Consider the following 17,639-nt stretch of genomic DNA (forward strand, 5'->3'; position numbering starts at 1 on the left):
AACTGTAAATTGAGAATAGTAATAAGATTTACACCTCTGAGAGTTGATATAAACATTAAATAAAAACATATTTACAGTACCTCATCTTATCACTATTCTATATCTTACCACATTTGGAAAAGGCTCCATCTAATAAAATCAGTGAAAGTGTCTGTGATGTTTATCATGTACCACCAGGCACTATTCCAAATGCTGTTGCATACATCAACTCATGGCATCACCACAGCAACTGAGATGAGTACTAGAGTCATCCCTGTTATACAGAAGCAAAAACCAAGTCCTAGAGCGATCAAGTCGTATAGGTACAGCCCTGCAGACACTAAGGGGAGAAGTTAGGACCCAAATCCAGACTTGTCTGACTCCAGGGCCTTTTAGGAGCCATTCAGACTGGGCGACTTTCTAGGAATAATAAAAGGGTTTTGTAAGGATGAAAAGAATCACAGGCCACCACCTTCGCTTGCCCAGAAAGTCATTCTGCTTTCAAATGCCTGATTCTGGAGGCCTTTCCTATCATGGCAGACTGAGAGTGCTCAGAAAACACACTCCTTTCTTTACAATAGGCCCAGTAGGTGAAGGGCATGTGTCTGTCTTCCAAACCCCAGGATGGCTTTGGAAGGCCCCCACCCCAACCCAGGAGAGCCAGGAAGAAGCAAACCATGATGCCTTCCCGCCAAGAAACAATGGTCATTTGCCTGACATCTTGACTCTGTGGTTTTGTGTCTTCTAGGGAAGTCCATTAGAAGTGCTGTGCTGAACAAGGGGATGCTCTGTCTTTGAAGAAAGAAGAGATGGTCCCTCCCCAGCCGTGGGCCACCCTCACCAGTGACTCCAAGTGGAACTACTTAGCTCATGTGTGCCTGGAGGGTGTGGGAAGCCCAGCGACTCTCAGATGCACCTCCCAGAGGACCAGTGGGAATTGTTCATAGTGCCAAAGTCCTACTACTGCGTTTTCAATGGGTCCTTGTACATAGTTTGCTCCTCCGCCCTAGCCCTCACCTCTTGCTATACTGGAACCGATTTGTACAATGTGGGAATTTTGTTACCTTTTTAATCAAGGGCAACTTCCTTTTCCAGCACTACCATTGTAAGGTTTTTATCAGGAGGGAGGGCTAACCGCCTTGCTTTTCTCTTTTTCTTTTATAATTTTTATTTTATTAATTTGGGGAAGGGGTGTTAGTATTAGTGCCATGATATCTACTGGATTTTAAGTAGGGAGAATTTGTTTTTAAAGGTAGGTTGAAATTTGAGAGATTTCTCAGCAGGAAGGGCTGAAATCTATGCCTCTGTCTCAACTTGGAGAGAGGTGACAGACAGTAGATCTTGCAAATCAAATTCCTTTCCAGTTCTTCCCCTGGCTGCCTTTTCAGGGGGTCCCTGCCTTAGTCCCACACTAGGCTTTCTGAACTGCCAAGAGGGGATCTGGCTTCTCCACTGCTTGGCCTCTTGGGCCAGGCTGGGCCCAGCCAGCACTAGGAGAACTGGGTAACAGGTAGCTGACTTCTTTAAGCACCTTTCTAAAAACCAGCAGAAGAGGCTCCCGCCTCTGTGAGCATGGTCAGTACTATTGTGACGTTAAAACAACAACAAGATCTTCCTATCTGGAGGGTTCAAAGGTGAACAGTTTGCTTTTCATTTCTCTTTTCACTGCCTTTTCTCGGTGTGGTATTTGACGAGATTTCAGCTCAAAGCCTCACCATGAATTGATTTTTTGTTTGTTTCTTTGCGTGTGTGTTTGTTTTGGGGACAATTTTAGATACCTGAGTGCACTTTTCTTCAGTTAGTCCTAACTTTTAAGGAAGGAAAACCAAGAGACCTATCTGGTGTACATGTTGCAATATGAATTCTGGTTGCAATCCCTCCCCCCTCCCATTCTGCCCCCCATTTGAGTACACCACACAAGTCAAATGCTAGGAAGTTTGAATCAAACCGATTTTTCTAACTTGTTGCTCATTTGTTGTAACTCAATAAAGCAAAGACTAAACATTTTTATAACCTTTTCCTCTACTTCGCCTTATTTATTGTTGTCTGGCTCCCAAGGGCTTGACATAAGGGTTCTGACTCAGGCAACCCCCGTTTCAAATTCATACAGTCACATTTCTCATTTCTCATCTTGGAAGGATCTGACATCACAAACTTTAAAAACAAGATGTAGGCCCGGCGCAGTGGCTCATGCCTATAATCCCAGCACTTTGGGAGGCCGAGGTGGGTGGATTACTTGAGGTCAGGAGTTGGAGATCAGCCTGGCCAACATCATGAAACCCCATTTCTACTAAAAATACAAAATGAGCTGGGTGTGGTGGCATGCACCTGTAATCCCAGCTACTCAGAAGGCTGACAGGAGAATCACTTGAACCCGGGAGGCAGAGGTGGCAGTGAGCCGGGATAGTGCCACTGCACTCTAGCCTGGGCAACAAGAGTGAAACTCCATCCCCCCCGCAAAAAAAAAAAAAAAAAACAGGATGTAAGTGTTGTCGTAGGAATCTTCAGCGGATCTCTTTGACACAGAGGAAGTTATAGGCCCTCCCTTCTCCAGGTTCTCACAGATAAAATAGTCAAGAGAAGAGCTTCAGAGCAGGGATGAGAAGCCCCTCAGTGAGCAGACTTGCCCTTGGATGACCTGAGCTAAGTCACTCCCCTCTCCTGGGCTGCTGGTGAGTGGTACCTGGGACACTGCCATTTCTCTGAGAATGTGGCTTTTAAGTACCTCTGCCCTGGTGAGGTTTAAAGAGTCCCTCACTCTTTGTGCCTGACACTCGTCCAGACCAGTGGTTCTCAAAGTTGGTTAGAATGTCTAATCCTCAGGTCTGGGGTGGGAGCTGAGAATGCACATTGCTAACAAGTTCCTCACCTCAGGAACCTCTGGCCTAGACGCTTCATTTTTATAGGAGCTTACAGACTTTTGGCCAGTTTATCTAAACTTAGGGTGTGTTTATTCTTCAGATAAGGGGAAAGACCAACTTTTCAAAATACAGGAAACACTGAAAAATTCAAGATTCGAAAGGGCCTGGCCTTCTCTGGGGGATGCCCGCAGTCCCCATCCTGTGGTTTACCATGACACCATCCCCATCTCTGCACATAGCCCTCACCACACAGCTCCGGGATTCACTTGGTCAGTTTGTCAATCCCCGAAGCTGAGAGCAGGAGCCACAGATTCTCCATAACTGTATCTCCAAAATTAGCCGGGCATGGTGGCACGTGCCTATAATCCCAGCTACTCAGAAGGCTGAGGCAGGAGAATTGCTGGAACCCAGGAGGCAGAGGTTGCAGTGAGCCAGGATCACTCTGCTCTCCAGCCTGGGCAACCAAGCAAGACTCCACCTCAAAATAAATAAATAATAATAGCTATCTTTTTTATTGAGCACTTGTTATGGGTTGGGCTTTGTGCTGAGTGCTTACATACGTTTTCTTATTTTACTTTTACCACCCTATGAGATAGGTGCCCCATTTTGCAAATGAAGGAACTGAGGCTTAGTGAGGTTTTTTGCAACAAGCCCAAGGTCATGTAAGCGGTTGTCATTACAACAAGCCCAAGGTCATGTAAGCGGTCGTCATGGAGCCTACTATTTTTGCCTATTATGTGTCCCTTCCCCACTGCTTCTGGTAAAAGCAGCCTCTTTTCTATGGGAACTGCCTTCCCCATTCCATGAGGCTGTGCTGTGACCATTGACGGACCTGCCCAAGCACGTGATCCCAGCCTAGCCAATCATAGTTCCCGTCCCCTGGCCCTAGTGATGGCATGTGGGCCAAGCAGGGCCAACTGAGCCTCTTCCTGAGAGATGGCTGTAGAGAGAAAAAAGCTTGCTTTCTGCTTGGGTAGCTAAATTAAGAAGATGTGGGCCTGGGGCTGACTGCAGCTATTTTCTTTGCCATTGGGAGGATGCCTCTCTACAGAAGATGAAAACTCAGAGAGAAAAGCAGAAAAGCAACTATGTGCTAATATTACAGTTGTTGGAATATGGCATATTAGATAAGTTGCTGGAACAAAGAAACACCAAAATGCAGTGTTTGAAACAAGATAGAAGTTTGTTTCTGTCTCAGGCAACAGTCCAGGGTGGGCCATCAGACAGTGCTCCATAGAGCCATTCAGGGACCCAGGATGCCAGGCAGCGGTGGGGGGGAATGTAGGCTCTGGATAGGTGGCCAAGAACCTGCAGCGAAGGGACTCTGTATCCGAAAGGAAGAAGAAGAAGGGGAGAGTGGCTATCAAGGACAGAGCAATCTCAGGTCAAGTTTACCTTCACCCTCTCCAGTAACGAGCCCAGAATGAACTATTTATGTTTTCAGCTGGTTTACTTGGGTTGTTGAAACTTAAAACCAAAAATCATGACCAATATAGCCTTGAAGCCTCTGTCTCCCTGACTGGTGCTGCCAGGGGCTAAAGGGGCTGAATCACAGAGGAGAAGGTCCTGGAGTAGGTAGAATGGAAGGGACTGGCAGGTGAGTGCAAGACCGCATCTAAAGAGGGCTTATTCAGAGTGTCAGACCTACTAGATGAGAAATGGGAGACAAAGAATGAGGCCTTGAGCAAAGGGTCACAAGCCCAGGCCGAGTCAAAAGGATGACAACCGGTGAGTTTCAGCCTTCGGCCATGAGTGAAGTGGGCCCAGATATGTCTTTATTCCTCTTGAGTTCCAGTGACATCAAGAAGCAGAAGGTAAGCTGGCTAAGTGCACAGGCTCAAGTAATGCTGGCTGAGGTCAAATCTCAGCTGCACCACTTACTAGCTACGTGACCTTGGGCAAGTCACTTATTCACTCTGTGTCTCAGTTCACTCACCTGTAAAATAGAGATAATAATTGTGTCTATTCATATCGTGGCAGGCACCATGAGTCAGTATATGGAAAGCATTTAGAACAGTGCCTCTTATCTATTAAATTCTCAGGGTTGCCATTGTTATTCCTGGCTGCATAATGCACAGATGGATTAACTCAAAATGATAGGGATGGACAGACTCCCTCTCCCTTTTTATGAATATCAGCATCTATCACAGTTGTGTTGTTGGAGAGTTCTTGTCCTTGACTGAGAAGCCTTGCAATCCTGCAGCAGCCATCGACTGTGAGCTCCAGTTGCCCTGGAGATAGCTGCCATCAATATCTATCCTCAGACCTCCCTCACCACTTCCTCATTCTTCCTCAGTCCCTGCACTCCGCCAGTCTCTGGCATAGACAGGATGCAAGGATGCCTTCTCCTTAATGAGCTCTGCTCACACTCCAGATGCCACACTCCACCTGGTCCATTATAAGAGCACCTAGTCTCTCTCTTATGGTCTCTGCTCAAGTGCCAGCTGCCCTCCATGACACCCTGTCTGCAGGGGTAGGACTAGGGTGAGTCAAGGAACCTATCTAAGGGTACAAAATTTAAGGCAGAAAGATCATGCAGCTGACAAACCCTGCCCTTGCAGAAGCCTGAAAGTGGATGCCTGCTGAGATTTCTCATCCTGGGTGCCTCACGTGCCTCACTCTAGCCATGACCCTGCCTACCCATCATGCTTTTCTCTAACCATGCTTCATTTTCTTCCATCCTGCTTTTCACAACATATCATCGTGTATCTATTTGTTTATTGCCTTTTTCATCCCACTATATTGCAAGCTCCATGAGAATAAGGACTATATCTATCATGTTTCCTCACTGTATCCCCTGTGCCTAGCAAAGCATCTGGCACCAAGTAGATGCTCCATAAATATTTGTTAATGGATGGATGGATGAATGGGTGAATAATGGATGAGTAGATGAATAGGTTATGAATAGATGGATGATAGATGGATGGATGAAGATTGCCAGCTCTGCAGTCTAACAGCCTGAGTTTGAATCCCAGCTCTACTGCTGACCAGTTAGGTGATCTTGTGGGAGTTACTTAGCTTTTGTTGGAGCCCTGGCTCCTCATCTGAGACCCGGAGATGATTATATTCACATAATAGGTTTGTTGTGAGGTTTCACTGAGTTCATGCATGCAAAATACTCAACACACAATAAGAGCTCTACAAATGTCCATTCCCCTCCCACCACTCTAAGCAGGGAGTGACATCTGGCCGAGCAGTGTGATGCCTGCACCTTTCCATCCCTGGATGGGAAGTTTGTGTGAGGAGGATAGCCAGGAGGAAGTTAGATCCAGGTCTAGGAAATGATATTCCAGACATGTGCTTCTGGCACTGGAGACGTTGCCATATCCCCTCAGCACCACTCTACCCCCAAACTCTTCCCCAACCCACAAACTTTCCAAAATTCCAACCTGCACTTTTCTTTTAAAAAGTTAAAAGTGGCTGTGGCTACCTCATCTTCCGGTTCCTGCCTGCACTGTCTTCCCTGCCTGTGCCCTCAGCACCTGGACCTTCCCTAGACCTCATCACCCACACACTGTCTTGTCCTCCTTCCCATTAATGAACATCTCCATCACTCTCTCCCTTGACAGGTGGCTGCCTTCCCCTCCTGCCATTTACCACCCTTACACTTAAGCTTGCCACTCCAAAGCAATTTAAATCAATGTTTCAGGTAAGGCGGTATGAGAGGCTGTCAAATGCTTGAAGGACCCAAAGAAAAAGCCTCGATAATTGGTGGGGATGGAAATACACAGGGGAAATGGGTGTGTTCGTTTAAACACCCAGCAAAATATGTCAAACTATCGTCCTCCACTGGAAATGATTAAAGAGTGGCAGAAGCCAGGAAGGAGGTTCTTAGGAGGGATAGATGGACAGGAATCTTGGTGAGGTGGAAGAGTGGGGCATGGAGTGACCAGCACTGCTTCTGTCTGCCCTGTACCTCTTGCACTCCTACTCCTTCTTGAGGATATACTCCTATCTCCCTCCACTCATCTCATTCTGGGGACTTCCCATCCTACTGACCCACTCCCTCTCCTACAGCAGTGAGCCAAGGCACTCCAGTACCCTGTTCAGAGTCAGGTACAGTACCATGCATAAGACCCAAACAGGCCCAAGTCAGATACTGGGGGAAGAGCTTCCTTTCCCATTTAGTTGGCAGGTGTGATCATGTTAACCACCAGTGGCCAAAGCCCCTGCCAGGGAGAGGAAGCCAGTCCTTAAGTAGAGAGAATGAGGCCAAAAAATCAAGAAAAGAGGCAAAGGAGCAACAAAGGATGGAGCAAGAGGTGATCATGGTGGTGGTGATGATGGCAGTGGTGACGACAATGTTGATACCATGTGAATCTCTGGACTCTGCCATTCCTAAGGCCAACTCCTTGTCTTTCCAGTGTCATAAAAACCAACATATTTTCCTTTATAGCTTGAGCTTAAAACATTTTGAGTTGGGTTTCTGTCACTAGAAACTCAAGGAGTTCTGGTGGGTTAATGAAATTGAAAGGTAAAAATGAAAGGAAAGACAGCAATTGCAAATAGCCGTGTTGGCTAGTGGCTTCAGTACTGGATGGTGCAGTTCTTAGTCCTTGCCATTCAAATGTGCTCCGGGATCAGCAGCACAGGCATCATCGGGAACTTGTTAGAAACGCAGTATCTCATGCCCCTACTCCAGACCTGTTGAATCCAATTCTGTAATTTGACAGGATCCCCAGGTGATTCATATGTTCAGTAAAGTTGAAGAAACCCAGCTCTGAAGACGCTAAATGACTCCTCCCCAACCTCCTCGGGCATACTGAGGGATCGGGTGGCAAGTCTAATAATACGTCACTGGCCTGTCTGCAGAGGGTAGACCCTAGGGCCTGGGAACAGGGAGGCAGAGGAAGAACAGGGCAGAGAGAACATGGTCCACCAGCTAAAGACAGACTGTCCTTCTATGCCACCTGGTACACAGCCACTTCCAACCAACAGTGCTTGGAAATGGCAGTTCTCACTGGCCTGTCACAATACAACCCAGAGAGAACCAGGAAAAATGTCAGCTCCCTCCTACTAATCCCTGAAAGTGCCTGTCTGCAACATCTCACAGCTGGACATATGTATAAAGCACAGCAGAAAAATTATCATTGCCCTGGGCAGAAGAAGGGGGTCGATCAATAAAAATAAATTAAAAATACTTCATGAGCACATCCCATGACATGCTGCAAGTTGGGTGTCCTGTAGAGGGTAGGAGGCATCCTGTTCTTGGCTTTGAGGAACTTAAAATCAAAGGGGGAGACCGAAATGTTCACCAGTAATTCTGAAACCTTCATCCATAACAAGCCCCCAAAGCACTACAGACTGCCCTCATCTCCTTTTCTTGCCTAAATTTTACCTAATTCTAGTCCCAGTGGAAGTTCCACCAGACCAAATAAAGGTAAATATGGGGTGACAGAGAAACTGGATTTAAGAAAGACATACATATTCCAACTGGCCCTCAAGAACTCTGTTTCTCTGAACTCCTGGAACAATTACCACCAATAGGATTTATTTAGGTCTAATCACATATGGGTTTAGTTGTTTATTCTTCTCCTGTGTGAGGCTCTTCCCAGTCAGAAGGTGTGCTGAACATCAGTTTTCACCTGTCCCCTCCCTCTCTCTTTTAGTAGCAATACTCCTACCCCTCCCCATTGGAGAAGTCTTCTATGGCCCTGTTCTTTCCCTGTTCCGACTAAACACTGTTGCTGTGCAATTATGATTGTCTGTTTGTCTGCCCAACATATGAGCCAAGGACCAGGTCTCTCTCTTTATATGCTAACATTTAAAGCAAACATACATTCAGTCATGTGTTGTATACATAAATCTGTATCAATAATACTAGAAATTTAATTAGACTAGGGAATGATAGTAAGGTATTTGAAAAAAATAACTTGTGGGAAAATACCCATGAGAGGATAAAATAATGTTCATCAACTTCCTCCCTTCACCTCATCTACCTAAGAGAACCTCTCATTGACAGCCCAATTCCCGTTTCTCCCCCATCTCACCAACAGGGCACTGCCCAGATTTTTGGAGTGCAGAGTCAGAGTAAGCAGAGAAGGACAGCACCAGAGAGGTGGGATGAGAAGTAGAAGGACATCGAGAAAAAGGTTAATCAATCTACCTAATAAAAACGGGAGAGAGTAAAGAAAGGATGTTCAGGAAGCAGACGTCACTGGGGCTGCTAGCAGAGGACATAATCCTTCAAAGTTTTGGCTAATAAAGAGCTTCCAAGGGTGGGATATGAGAAAACTGGGCAAGAGTCCAAAGACCATGAAGACATGCCATGGATTAAACATGGAAGCCTGTTTCACGTCCTCTCAGAAAGACAAGGGGAAAAAAATGAATTATCTTTTAATCATATTTTGTTTTCTTTGGACTGTGCCTCTATAACTGCCTCTAGGACGGGGTCATGTGGGTCACAGCTTCAATGGAGCTACGTGAGCAAGTCATTGCAGTAAATGTGAAATGCAACTGGAAAACCAACTGAAAATGTACCGTGCTATCAAGAGGATACGCCTCAATTTCATTATCCATTTCCATGGTTCATACTCATCCCCACTTTTGCCCATGCTGTGTTCTGTGTGGGAGAAATTCTTCTGAGCCCTAGAGTAGTCAGAAACACAGTTAAACATCAGAGGACAGGTGACTCCAGCATCCTATGAACTACTCATGGCAAGGCCACCCCAGGATTCATGGGCTCTGATTTTGGCCCCTGTTTTACCTCTCACGGGTTCCATAACTCTGGACAAATAAGTCACTTCCCCTCATGGAGCATCAGTATCCTCATTTGAAAAATGAGGAGGTTTAGACGGGATGACCATTAGCAGAGGGTTCTGACTCTGAGACTCTATGATGTTAGGAGCCTGGGCCAACACACCTCTGAAAAGTGTCCAGGCTTCAGTTTCCTCCCCTTATCCTCAACCAAAGCCTTTCGGGGAGTTTTTAGAACAGCGGGGAGTTAGGTAAGCTTCTGGGCAATAGCACTAAAGCTTTTGAGCAAAGATTGTCAGCAAGCCCCCCTGGGGAACTTCGAAGACGCATCTGTGTCCATAAACAGTGTTTAATTAAAAAGCAGTGTACAACAGAATGGAAAACTGAGAAGCAGGCTGTTGAGGAGTATTTCTCCAAACCTAGAACATATCACTCTGCGTCTGTCCTCAAACAAGCTACATTCACAATAGCATTTGTTTAAACACACACACACACACACACACACACACACACACACGCTTTTTTTGGGGTCATCTAACCGCCCGCTCTGGAAAGACAGCTGTCCTTGCTCTGTGCCTGGACAGTCTCCTAGGCTCCCGGGACGTCATCTCCACCCAAGAGAGGTGGGTGAATCTTCCAGGGCCAGCACGAGAACCAGGCTGAGATCTGGGTTGGCCTTAGCAGGATAAATTTCTCTCCAAGGGATTTTTAAGTCCATGTATGTTCCAGAGAAAGTTTTACATGGTGCTTCTGCCCTACTTGTGTGCCAGGTCATCAGCATATTACGTAAGAATGGCTAGGGCTCCAGGAAGGACGAACTCCCATGGAACATTAAAATTTTGATCCCCTGCCTTGAGAAATTGCATAATTTTCCACATCAGATGAACAAAGCTTGGAGGACTTCAGCACTCTTCAAGACTGGATTCAGGGATCTGCCCGAAGATACATATCTACTAAGGGTCAGAGCCAGGATTGAAACACAGATTTCTCTGAAACCAAGGCCCATACATTTAACCACAATACTCCAGCCACTCATCAAGTGGTTGTCATGGCTCAGAACTAATTACAACATTGTTAACAGCACAGGGGAACACGTACATTCAAAATGGGCCCACGTAGTAGCATATGTGCCCGGGTGTTATATCCCCTGAGGATTTCTTCAAACACTTTCAGTCCAGGGGAGTGGTTAGTCTTCCATCATAGGTGTCTTTCTTTCGTGTTTGCAGTCATGGAAGGCTGTGTGGGAATGGGAGGCATGGGTTGGAGTCACCCTTTCAAGGAGCTGTGAAGAGGAATAAAAACAGCCTTTAAACAACACAGGTATCAAATGACTTTAATGATCAACTCCAGTTTACTCCTAAGAATGAAGGACCAGGAGACTAAGGGAATTTAAAAGCCACATCACGACCTGTAAAAGTTGGCTTTATGTGATTGCTTAATCCAATTGCCTCCCTAAACCAACTTTTCCTTTTATTTCTTCCTCTCATCAGTTGAAGGAAGCTGAAAAAAGTGACGGAATGTGCAGCCCCTGTCTCTGGCAGAGTTCTCACACACCGTTTTATGATTATCCATCCACATGACTATAAGGTAAATACCTTATTCATCTTTATGTCATCAATGCCCAACACATCATAAGGCTCTTGATAAATATCAGCAGAGGAAGGAAGGAAATAATTGACTGGATGGAGATAGAGAAAACAAGGATTTAAATAACTTGCAAAAATTAGCAAGAGCAGTATATAAATTTAAGATTTTTCTTACATAACAACCAAGAATGATATGTGGTCTTGACTGGATCTTGCTTTAAACAGACCAATTGTAAAAGACATTTGGAGGCCAGGCACAGTGGCTCACGCCTGTCATCCCAGCACTTTGAGAGGCAAAGGTGGGCAGATAACCTGAGGTCAGGAGTTCAAGGCCAGCCTGGCCAGCATGGTGAATCCCTCTCTCTACTAAAAATACAAAAATTTAGCTGGGTATGGTGGCGCACACTATTCAGGTGTGGTAGTCCCAGCTATTTAGGGGGTTGAGATAGAATTGCTTGAACCTGGGAAGTGGAGGTCACAGTGAGCTAAGATCACACCACCACACTCCAGCCTGGGCAACAGAGAGAGATTGCATCTCAAAAAAATTAAAAAAAAAAAGAGACCAAAGAAAAGTCCAGACTCTGTGACTCATGCCTGTAATCCCAGCACTGTGGGGGTCCAAAGTGATCAAATTATGAGGTCAAGAATTTGAGACCAGCCTGACCAACATGGTGAAACCCCGTCTCTACTAAAAAATACAAAAATTAGCTGGGCATGGTGCGTGGGCCTGTAATCCCAGCTACTCAGGAGGCTGAGGGCAGGAGAATTGCTTGAACGTGGGAGGCAGAGGTTGCAATGAGCCAAGATAGCACCACTGCACTCCAGACTGGGCAACAGAGAGACTCCATCTCAAGAAAAAAAAAAAAAAAAAAAAAAGACAGTTGGACATTTGGAGGTCAGTGGAGAAATGGAGAAATTTGAATATAGATGACTCTTAGATAATATTAGAAAATTATTATTAACCATTAGGTATGTTGATGGCATTGGAGTTGTGTAGGAAAATGTCCTTATTTTTTAAAGATGCATATGAAGAGATGAAATGTCATGAGAAATATACAATTTGCCTTTAAATATTTAAAATATTTCAGAAAAAATGATGAAAGATTAACAATGATTAAATCTAGGTAATGGGTGTACAGGTGTTTCTTACAGTATTCTCTTTGCTATTCTGTACACTTGAAATTTTTCGTAATATAAAATTCCAGTAAAGCAGTTTTCTAACATAAACAAAGTGCAATTATCAAATTCAGGAAATTATCGTTGCTGCAATTATCTTATGTACAGCCTACATTCCAATTTTGCCAACTGTCTGGTACAGCCTTAAACAAACTTTTTATTTCCAGGATCCAATTCTAAGTCACATTTTGTGTTTACTCATCCTGCTTCTCTGCTCCCTTCCAGTCTGAAACAGTCTCTTGGGCTATCTTTGTTTTTCATAGCCCTGACATTTTTAAAGAATAAGGCTCACTATTTTGTAGAATGTCCCTTAATTTGCATTTATCTGGTTGTATTCTCCTGTTCCCGAATACTATAGGACTCTTGCAAGAGTACATGTAATGACCTTCTCTTACTTGTCTTTTTTTTTTTTTTTTGATGGAGTTACACGCTTGTTGAGCCCATTGGAGTACAGTGGTGTGATCTTGGCTCACTGCAACCTCTGCCTCCTGAGTTAAAGCCATTGTCCTGCTTAATCCTTCCGAGTAGCTGGGATAACAGGCACCCGCCACCATGCTGGCTAATTTTTGTATTTTTAGTAGAGATGGGGTTTTATCATGTTGGCCACGCTGGTCTCAAACTCCTGACCTCAGAGAATCCACCCACTTTGGCCTCCCAAAGTGCTGGGATTAGAGGCATGAGCCACTGCACCCAGCCTGTTGTGATCTTCTCATTGCAGCACGTCAGGAGGTTCCACATGTCAATTTGTCCTATTTTTTTTTAAAGGCAATTTTATAACTTTATTTGATGTATTTGATGATCAGCGAGATTAGTTCTCATCCACATTGACTGTCTGCAGATTTTTTAAAGTGGTAACAAGTACATAGGTAACCAAAGTATGAGCTTATTCAGTGAATCTTCGTCTTCATTATGTTTTCTGGACAACCACACATGGATTCGGTATGGGACATTCCTTATTCCCTTGGCCCAGATAGCTTTATTGAGCTTCGTATCAATGAGTACATCTGGAGTTCCCATCTCCTTCATGGCAAATTTCCAAATCTCTTTGAGTGGCCGAGGGGCATGCTTCTTGAAGCCCACTCCATGGGTGCCCTTGTAAATGTTGATGGTGTATTCTCGGGCTAATAACTCGTTGATGGCAGAACGGCCCTTTTTCTTCTCGCCCAATCTGTCCTATTATTGGTGATGTTGATCTTGGCTATTTGGTGGAAGTGGTTTCTGCCAGATTTCTCCACTGTAAAGACGCCTCTTTTTCTCCTCTGTAAATGATCAGTCATCCCCAGGAGAGGCCTTGAGACTGTATAAACATCCTGTTCCCCAACATTTCACCCTATGGTTTTGGCACCCACTGACGATTCTTGCCTGAATCCTTAGTACTTCGATGACTGCAGAATGGTCATTTTCTAGCTTGATCTTTCCTTCTACATATATTGGTTGGTGTTCTATTTTGAAGAATGCCTTCTCCCCCTGCTGCTTTGTTGGCTTCTGTATGGGCTAAAAAACATGGTTTTAAAATATAAACATTCCCACGGGAGTTTATAGAGGTGTGTTCTATATTTTAGCATTTTAAAGTCTTAATGTCAATTTCTTCTGCCTCTATCATTATGTGCATCAAAGCATAATTATGAAAGGAACTAAACCAATATTACCCTTTCCCCAGCACCCTATCTTGGGTTGCTCACATATTCATTCAACATGTGCAGGGCAGGTACTAAGGGCCAAAGCCCCTATACTGAATCTGACCACGACCCCACCAGTGAGGAAGACAGGAGGCTAAGCAAATAACTTCATTCCAACTCCATGGGAGCTGCCACAGAGCAGAGAACAAAGTGCTCCAGTGCAGAGCAGCAGAGGAAGGGAGACAGCAGGGGCTTCACCAAAGAGGTGCATTCAGTACCATCTTGAAGGATGAATAGGAGTTCCCCCATAGGGATGGGCAATGGGCCTTCCAGATGTGTTTGGAAATAAGATTTAATGAGCCTAACGTTTGGAGATTGCGGGATTGCCTGGTTGGATATGAAGATGGATCGCATCTTCATGTCAATAGATATGAAGATTATTTTTTATGAAAACGGCATCTTACCATGCTCACTGTTTTATAACCTGCTCTTTCCATTTAATGAGCCCTTTCCATTGTATAAACAGGCCATGATTTATTTAACCAATCCCTTACAAGCAGACACATAGGTTATTTTCCATTTTCTTGCTACTATAATCTGTATTTATTCTTCTTTTCCCATTTATCTGATTGTTTCCTTAGGATAAATGGGAGAGAGGCTTTTGGCTTCCAAGATCAAAGCCAAACCAGAAGGATTCAAGGCCTGCCTGAGTCATAGGCAGCAGGGTTGGACAGGCTGTTGTTTTTCCTTATCCATGCCTTATTCCTGCAGCAGGAATAAAGCTTGTTAGGAGACTGCCTCCCTGCCTGCCTGAGCTGACTGTGTACCAACCGTGAAAGCCAGGTTTCAACTAATGACTCACACCAGTTATTGCCAACCAAATGATTTAAGACTCCAGGTAGGCACATTGACATTTTCCAGACATCAAAGTTAGAGCCCACATGGACTAATATCCTGTCTCCAAGAAGCCAGAAAGAAAAAAATATGAAGAATGGAAGGATTTAGAAGCCATTCTGCCTAGGGATAGGGAAGGAGATGGCCCAGAGATGTTGCACATGGTTAGTCAGCACAACGCAGCAATACAAACACAAACGTTGAAGCCAGGTTATTCAAATCTTGTAATTTGGGGCAAGTGGCTTAACCTCTCTGAGCTTTGGTTTTCTCAAGTGTGAAATGAGAAGATAATGGCTACGTCATAGCATTTTGGACAACAAATATGATGTGGCCAGGTGCGGTAGCTCATGCCTGTAATCCCAGCACTTTGGGAGGCCAAGGTGGGCAACCACCTGAGGTCATGAGTTCGAGACCAGCCTGGCCAACATGGTGAAATCCCATCTCTACTAAAAATACAAAAATTAGTAGGACATGGTGGCAGGCGCCTGTAATCCCAGCTATTTGGGAGGCTGAGGCAGGAGAATTGCTCGAACTCAGGAGGAGGAGGTTGTAGTGAGCCAAGACGGTGCCACTGCACTCCAGTCTGGACGAGAGAGTGAGACTCTGTCTAAAAAAAAAAAAAAAAAATGCACTGACACGGTGCTGGGCAGTTAAGAGTCCCAGGAGGAAATGTTATTCACCACAGGTGATTTGACTGAAGAGACTCTATCACAGGGACACCTTAGACAGTGTGGCAGAGTTAAGAGGACAAGCAAGGGGTACAGAGGCACCCAGAGACTAGTGACAGTAGGAAGCCATTGTCACCTCTAGGGCTGAAGGAACGAGGAGAGGAAGATGTTACCAGAACCCAGAAAGAGCGAGAGCCACAGAGAGAGGGCCACTTAGCTGGAATTGTAGTTGTAGTTGCTGCAGATGACACAGCATCAAAGCAGAAAGAAAATGAAGAAAAGCCCAGTGCTCTCTCTCCTCCTGCCTTCCAACCCCTTTCGAGGGCCTCCCAAGGCCAAGTTCATCCAGAAACCAGCTGACAAGGAATACAGGGTGATGCAGACCCACCCAGATTCAGGTTTCTGTTTCAAATGGCATGATATCAGGGACGCTGACTGCGTTCAGCAGCACACACGGCAGAAACCAGTTGTCCTCCAAGGTTGTGGTAGAACAGGGTCCCCAGAGAAGATATAGCATGAGAAAGGCAAAAACTTACCGGGTCTGAAGTGGATTCCAGCCAGGAACACAGGTAAACCAGCTATCAATTCGAGAACACCAAAAGGCAAGCTGTTAAAATTCATCTAACCTAACCACTCTTGTTTTAGAGATGAGAGAAGAGCAATTCATCATGGGTAACCCATTCACCTAAGGCCATCTTCTACTCGGTTACAAATCCAGGACCAGAACTAAAATATTTTGATTCCAGAACCAGCTTTTATTCTCTACAAACATTAGTATTGCAACCATACATCAAAGTGAGTTGGTTTCTGCTAGAGAAACTTGTTGCTAAAGAAGTCGCTTGAACTTGTTGCTAAAGTCGCTGAGCCAAAAATGGTTCATGGCTCCTTGTAAACTTTGCCTGACATAAGCTATAAGAAACCAGAGTAGACTTGTCTTTTGTTGGCCCAAGCAAGTAAGAGGTACAAAGAGTCTTCTGATCTCAAGGAATAAAGAAGGACAAATCCTCCTCCAATTTCAAGTTAAAATTAACAGCCCAAGTTCAAAGTGAAACTTGGTGGAGGAGAAAGGAAGCTGAGCATCCTTAAAGGTGGCGGTGGTTGCTTGATGGTGTCATTGCTGGTCTGCTCACTTCATTTCTCTGTCACTGCAACTTGCAGCCTGGTTTCTTGACATTTATTGAGCACCTACTATATATTCAGCTCTGTGCTATATGCTGGGGATACCAAGATAAATAGGATTCCTGTCCTTGAAACATTTGTCTGCCTACTTCTTTACTCTCTCTCTCTCAACACATGTATGTGTTCACACACATAAACAATAAGCACTTACATCTTTTTTTCTTTTTCTTTTTTTTTTTTTTGAGATGGAGCCTTGCTCTGTCAACAGGCTGGAGTGCAGTGGCACGATCTCAGCTCACTGCAACCTCCGGCTCCCTGGTTCAAGCAATTCTCCTGTGTCAGCCCCCGAGGAGCTAGGATTACAGGCATGCACCACCATACCCAGCTAATTTTTGTATTTTTAGTAAAGACGGGGTTTCACCATGTTGGTCAGAATGGTCTCAATCTCTTGACCTTGTGATCTGCCTGCCTCGGCCTCTCAAAGTGCTGGGATTACAGGCATGAGCCACCACACCCAGCCACACTTACATCTTTCTACTGAAGACAGAAGCAGCCTTCAGCACCCAAGGATGATCACTGGCATGAGTTTGCATCACACCCAATTATTTTTACAGTGATTACTTACAGAGATGAGCCTATGTGTCTTCATCCTGCAGGGCACGGACATCATCGCTCCTTCCTCTCATTTCCCTTCACCCTTTATATAGACCTCTGTTATCGTATTTGTCACCCTGTCTCCCCCATCAGAGTCCCCAAGGGCAGAAGTCACATCTAAGTTATCTTGTAGCCCCAGTACCCTAGTGCACTGCTTGGCACATAGTAGGTGCTCAATACATGTTTACTAATTAACCGGTGAATGGCTGAATTGTTGAATGAATCGATTATGACAACATGAATGGATGAGTGAATGATCAGATGAGTAGGTAGATGAGTGGATAGGTAGATGTTTTAGGTGGGTCAATGTGTGGAAGACATTTGAGTGGATGGATAGTTGGACACTGGGTACATGGATGACGGATAAATGAATGGGTAGATAAATGG

At 44.9% G+C, this 17,639-nt stretch overlaps 1 protein-coding gene and 1 pseudogene across 2 annotated transcripts in view; one reads left to right on the forward strand and one right to left on the reverse strand.

Annotated features, from left to right (window-relative positions):
* Positions 1 to 1,997, forward strand: part of ZHX2 (zinc fingers and homeoboxes 2) — a 191,314-nt gene extending 189,317 nt beyond the window's left edge. The window contains exon 4 of one of the 2 annotated variants that reach the window (XM_032252815.1): positions 728 to 1,994. The gene's annotated coding sequence lies outside the window, so the exon portion shown is untranslated. Of the gene's footprint in view, positions 1 to 727 lie in introns of both variants that reach the window. The other variant, XM_032252822.1, reaches the window with a different exon arrangement.
* A 10,992-nt stretch (positions 1,998 to 12,989) lies between these two features.
* LOC116535819 lies at positions 12,990 to 17,265 on the reverse strand (annotated as a pseudogene).
* Positions 17,266 to 17,639: the final 374 nt, after the last annotated feature.

This window comes from Sapajus apella, unplaced genomic scaffold (genome assembly GCF_009761245.1).
Source record: "Sapajus apella isolate SASKATOON/1434 unplaced genomic scaffold, GSC_monkey_1.0 scaffold3, whole genome shotgun sequence".
NCBI lineage: Eukaryota > Metazoa > Chordata > Mammalia > Primates > Cebidae > Sapajus > Sapajus apella.